We start from the raw sequence: 6,542 nt of genomic DNA, 5'->3' as shown, positions 1-6,542 counted from the left end.
CGTGTAACATGTCTAGAGAAGCTCTTCCCCAGAGGGACCCATTTTAGAGGCACAAGAGTGTTCTGAGCCTGTGTGGGTGAGAAAGCTGCAGAGTAATATGGCTAATCTAGCGAATGAATTCTCTGAGTCTGACGAACAGGCAAAGCATTGGAGACAGTCTGTGGAAGATGCTCTATTTGCTGATTGTTCCACATCATCCACTCGGGACCCCTCCAGTTCCCAGAAAAGGTCCCTGGCCCAAATTATGCAAAGGGACACTGACACAGTTTCCGACACTGAAGTCGACACTGGGGATTTGAGGGGGGTAGACCCCAAACTGGCTAAGAGCATTCAATGTATGATAGTCGCTATAAAAGAGGTGTTGGAATTTCCTGACACAACACCTCCACCTGAGGAAAAAAAATATTTTAAATTAAATAAAAACAGGTGGTGACTTTTCCTCCATCTAAGGACTTAAATAAATTTTTTGAGGAATCCTGGGCTAACCCGGAAAAGAAATTTGCTATCCCTAAAAGGTTGCGGGTAGCGTACCCTTTCCCAGAAGAGGATAGGCGTAAGTGGTAGTCACCCCCAATGATAGACACCTCAGTTACTAGGTTGTCAAAGAAAATAATTTTACCTGCCCCAGGGTCAGCTTCATTAAAAGAACCTGCTGACTGCAAATTAGAGACGACTTTAAAGTCCATCTATGTTGCTACGGGTACGTTACTCAGGCCCACAATTGCTTCTGCGTGGGTAGGTAACGCAGTCGAAAAGTGGGCAGATAACTTGATTGTTAATATTGACACGGTCGATAAAGATGACATGCTGCAAATTCTAGGTCATATCAAAGATTCTGCAGGTTATTTGGTTGAGGCTATGAAGGACGTAGGCTTGCTGGGCTCACGTGCCTCTGCTATGGCGGTTTCAGCCAGCAGGGCGCTCTGGATACGCCAATGGAATGCTGATGCAGAATCCAAAAGAAATATTGAGGCGCTCCCATACAATGGTGAGGCCCTCTTTGGAGAGAAATTAGATGCCATGATATCAACTACTACATCTGGCAAGTCAGCATTTCTGCCGTCGGCAGCTACACTGGCTAAAAAAGTATATCATTCTCATACTATGCAGTCCTAGTTTCGGCCCAACAAGAACAAAAAGGCTAAAAGTACCCCTTTTTTCACAGGAAAGGGGAGAGGAAAAGGTAGAAAACCTACAACACCCTCAGGCTCCTAAGAGCAGAAGTCAGCAACTACTTCTGCAAAAACCACAGCATGACGCTGGGGCTCCTCTGCGGGAGTGCGATCGGGTGGGGGCACATCTACTATTTTTCAGCCAGGTCTGGCTTCGCTCAAACCTGGATCCTTGGATTTTACAGATAATGGGGGTGATTACGAGTTGTTCGCTCACTAGCTGCTTTTAGCAGCATTGCACACGCTAAGCCGCCGCCCTCTGGGAGTGTATCTTAGCAGAATTGCGAACGAAAGATTAGCAGAATTGCGAATAGAAATTTCTTAGCAGTTTCTGAGTAGCTCGATACTTACTCCTACACTGCGATCAGTTCAGTCAGTTTCGTTCCTGGTTTGACGTCACAAACACACCCAGCGTTCGGCCAGACACTCCCCGTTTCTTCAGACACTCCGATCACCAGAACGATGAAAAAGCTTTGTTATGCCGTGAGTAAAATACCTAACTTTTGTGTAAAATAACTAAGCGCACGCACTCTGCGAACCTTGCGCATGCGCAGTAAGCGACTAATCGCAGTATAGCGAAAATCGGCAACGAGCGAACAACTCGGAATGACCCCCAATATCCCAAGGTTACAAGTTGGAATTTCAAGACCTTCCCCCATGCCGATTTTTCAAATCAGCCTTACCAGTTTCTGCTCAAGACAGCGCAAATGTCCTGAATGCAATACACAAATTATGTCAAGACAAAGTAATTGCCTTGGTTCCTGCCGAACAAAGGAATCAAGGCTTTTATTCAAGTCTGTTTGTCAACCAAAGCCGGATGGCTTGGTCAGGCCGATTTTAAACCTAAAATCTCTGAATCTTTATTTAAAAAGATTCAAATTCAAGATGGAATCCTTGAGAGCGGTGATTTCCAGCTTGGAAGAAAAGGAATTTCTGGTGTCAGTGGATATCAAGGATGCTTACTTGCATGTCCCCATTTACCCGCCACATCAAGCATACCTGAGGTTAGCAGTTCAGGATTGCCACTACCAATTCCAGACATTACCGTTCGTACTCTCCACGGCTCCGAGAATATTCACCAAGGTGATGGCGGAGATGATGGTTCTCCTTCGCAAACAAGGAGTCAACATAATTCCATACCTGGACGATCTCCTCATCAAAGCGAGATCCAGGGACAAGCTAATCCAGAACATAGCATTATCCTTGACGGTACTTCAACAGCACGGTTGGATCATCAACTTTCCAAAATCTCAGTTGGAACCGACGATGAGGTTATCATTTTTGGGAATGATACTGGACACCGAGGTACAGAAAGTATTTCTACCGGTGGAAAAGGCTCAGGAGATCCAGAGCATGGTCAAACAACTTTTGAGACCAAGAACAGTATCAATTCATCAGTGCATTTGCCTGTTGGGGAAAATGGTAGCGACTTACGAGGCACTACAATATGGCCGATTCCATGCCAGGGTCTTTCAGTGGGACCTACTGGACAAGTGGTCCGGGTCGCATCTCCGCACGCATCAAAAGATAATCTTGTCAGCAAAAGCCAGAATTTCGCTCCTGTGGTGGCTACAAATGTCTCACATCCTGGAGGGACGCAGGTTCGGGATTCAGACCTGGATCCTGGTGACCACGGATGCAAGTCTCCGAGGATGGGGAGCAGTCACGCAAGGCGAAAGCTTCCAAGGAAGGTGGTCAAGTCAAGAAACTCGACTTCACATAAACAGTCTGGAATTGAGAGCTGTGTACAACAGTCTTCATCAGGCGGCACACCTTCTTCAAGGTCGTCCCATACAGATCCAGTCAGACAATGCAACGGCAGTAGCTTACACAAACCGTCAAGGCGGAACAAAAAGCAGAGCGGCAATGGCAGAGGTGACAAAGATACTCCTCTGGGCAGAAAGACATGCAAAAGCTCTGTCGGCAATTTTCATTCCGGGAGGGGACAACTGGGAAGCAGAATTCCTCAGCAGACACGATCTCCATCCAGGAGAATGGGGCCTCCACCCAGAAGTCTTTGCGGAGGTGGCAAGTCGTTGGGGCGTTCCTCAAGTGGATATGATGGCATCACGCCTCAACAAGAAGCTTCAGAAATATTGTTCCAGGTTGAGAGACCCACAAGCAATAGCGATAGATGCACTGGTGACCCAGTGGGTGTTTCAGTCGGTGTATCTGTTCCCTCCACTTCCACTTCTTCCAAAAGTTCTCAAGATCGTCAGAAGAACAAGAGTTCGAGCAATACTCATTGCTCCAGATTGGCCAAGGAGGGCTTGGCATCCAGATCTTCAAGAGTTATTACTGGAAGATCCTCGGCCTCTTCCTCTTCGCGAGGACCTGCTTCAGCAGGGGCCGTTAGTTTATCAGGACTTACCGCGGCTGCATTTGACGGCATGGCTGTTGAGCGCCAGATCCTAGCCCGTAAGGGTATTCCCAATGAAGTCATTCCCACACTTATTCTGGCCAGGAAAGGGGTAACGTCCAAACATTACCATCGTATTTGGAGAAAATATGTATCTTGGTGTGAATCCAAGAAGTCTCCTGCGGTGGAGTTTCAATTAGGATGACTTCTCCTATTTCTACATGCGGGTGTGGATGCTGGATTGAGATTAGGATCTATCAAGGTTCAGATTTCGGCCTTGTCAGTTTTCTTTCAGAAACAATTGGCTTCTCTTCCTGAGGTCCAGACCTTTGTGAAAGGGGTACTGCGCATCCAACCTCCCTTTGTGCCTGTAGCGGCTCCATGGGATCTTAATGTGGTGTTGCAGTTCCTTATATCGGACTGGTTTGAGCCTCTACAAGAGGTAGAGTTGAAGTTTTTCACTTGGAAAGTGGTCATGCTGTTGGCCATGGCCTCAGGCAGACGAGTGTCTGAGTTAGGAACTCTGTCACACAAGAGTCCTTACTTAATATTTCATGAAGATAGGGCTGAACTGAGAACACGTCAGCACTTTCTTCCGAAGGTTGTGTCTTCTTTTCATATCAACCAACCAGTGGTGGTGCCAGTGGCTTCTGACACCTCAGCCGTCCCAAAGTCCTTGGATGTCATCAGAGCGTTGAGGACTTATGTCGCAAGAACGGCTAGGATAAGGAAGACAGAATTTTTATTTGTCCTCTATGACCCCAACAAGATTGGGGGTCCTGCTTCTAAGCAGACTATTGCGCGCTGGATCAGAGGTACCATTCAGCACGCTCATTCCACGGCAGGATTGCCGTTACCGACTTCGGTAAAAGCCCACTCTACAAGGAAAGTGGGTTCGTCCTGGGTGGCTGCCCGGGGTGTCTCGGCATTGCAAATCTGCCAAGCTGCTACTTGGTCAGGTGCAAACATGTTTGCTAAGTTTTATAAGTTTGACACCTTGGCTGCTGACAACCTAAAATTTGGTCAATCAGTTCTGCAGGAACATTAGCACTTTCCCGCCTGTACTGGGAGCTTTGGTATATCCCCATGGTACTAAAATGGACCCCAGCATCCTCTAGGACGTAAGAGAAAATAGGATTTTAATAACCTACTGGTAAATCCTTTTCTCGTAGTCCGTAGAGGATGCTGGACGCCAGCCCAGTGCTCCATTTTTCCTGCTGATTACGTTAAAAATTTTTTTAGATGTTGACAGCTGTTGCTGTTGAGTTATACATGCTGGTTGGCATGAGTTATGTTAAAGGCCATGTTAGCCGACATGTTTCTTGTGTATGGTGTGAGCTGGTGTGAATCTCGCCACAAGTTTATTAGTAAATCCTCTCTCGAATATGTACGTCTCCTCGGGCACAGTTCCTATACTGAGGTCTGGAGGAGAGGCATAGAGGGAGGAGCCAGTTCACACTGTTAAAAAGGCTTAAAGTGCTGAAGGCTCCTGCGGAACCGTCTATACCCCATGGTACTAAAATGGACCCCAGCATCCTCTACGGACTACGAGAAAAGGATTTACCGGTAGGATATTAAAATCCTATTTTTTATATTTTTTGGACTTTTTCATACTTTACCATGCGTGTGGACTATGATTGGGAATAGTAACCTTGCCCAGGGCCGGACTGGCCATCTAGCACTTCTGGCATATGCCAGAAGGGCCGATGGGGAGGTGAGCCGGTCCGGTCCCTCAGAGGACCGGCTCTTTGGTTGAGCCACCCCCACCTGTCTCCATGGAAATGGGGGCGTGCCGTGCGTCCACGCCCCCGAAAGCATCGTCATTGAATGGGGGAGCCACCCCCACCGGTCTCCATGGAAATGGGGGCGTGCTGTGTGTCCACGCTCCCGAAAGCATCGTCATGGTAATGGGTGCGTGCCATGAGTCCATGCCCCCATGACTCACGGCACGCACCCGTATTACATGATGGTGCGCCCCCCGTGAAGTGCGCGTGCCCCCCGTGATGAGCACACGCGCCGAAGAGTGCCCGGCCAAAATGGAGGCCAAGTCCGTCACTGATCTTGCCCAAAGCATGGCAAGCACAGTGGTGCACTAATTGGGGGTCCATGTGCTGTAAGGGATTTTTTGACATCAAAAAACGATAAAAAACTCATGTTGACTTTTTCACCATATTGACCTTGTGCATGTCGACCTTCCGACTATCTACCCTTTGACCCATAACCTTTTTTTAGCCTCACAGATTTTGCCCACATAAAAACCTGCAACTAGTATTTAAGAATTGGATACTGTGTGTATCGGGAGGGCACATACAGTACCTGCGGTAATCCAAAATGGGGTGTGAGATTAGCAATTTTTTTTTGCAGGCAAAATCTTGCACCTAATTGGGTATGCACCTTAGTGTATATAAAGTCAGGAGTTTAAGAAAAATTACTGACTAGCCTCTCAATTCACACTGAACAATCTGACAAACCAGAACTACCAGCTGTCTTTCTTTATTGTGCAAATTACCGTGAACCATCGATACAAACACAAGAATGTATACACATTTATATGATATGAAATTAAGATTTATATTAAAAAGCATACAGTGCCAAATAACATTTTAATCAGTTGATACTTATGCAAAGTTTGTCAGTTGGTCATTCAATTAATTAAGATTAGGTAGGAATCGGATGAAACAATATGGTCATTGTTTATAGAATTAAGGAGAGAAAAACTGGGGGAAGGAGGAGAACAGGAAGAATAAAAGAGTAATTGTATGCTGAAAAAAACTTTTATCATTTTGTACACACACACACACACACACACACACACACACACACACACACACACACACACACACACACACACTATCTATTCCATGTAGAAAATAGCAGTTAAGTTGTCATGTGTATGCAGATTCCTGCATTGTAGTCTGGGACTGGGGCTTATTCTGTATTGACGTCCTTCCTACTACTAGCGGTATACAGTTTACTATCATCCTTCTTAACCACTGTCCGTTTGGAAGCTG

The sequence above is a fragment of the Pseudophryne corroboree genome, chromosome 5, assembly GCF_028390025.1.
Source record: "Pseudophryne corroboree isolate aPseCor3 chromosome 5, aPseCor3.hap2, whole genome shotgun sequence".
In the NCBI taxonomy this organism is placed as follows: Eukaryota; Metazoa; Chordata; class Amphibia; order Anura; family Myobatrachidae; genus Pseudophryne; species Pseudophryne corroboree.
This window is presented reverse-complemented; position numbering follows the sequence as displayed.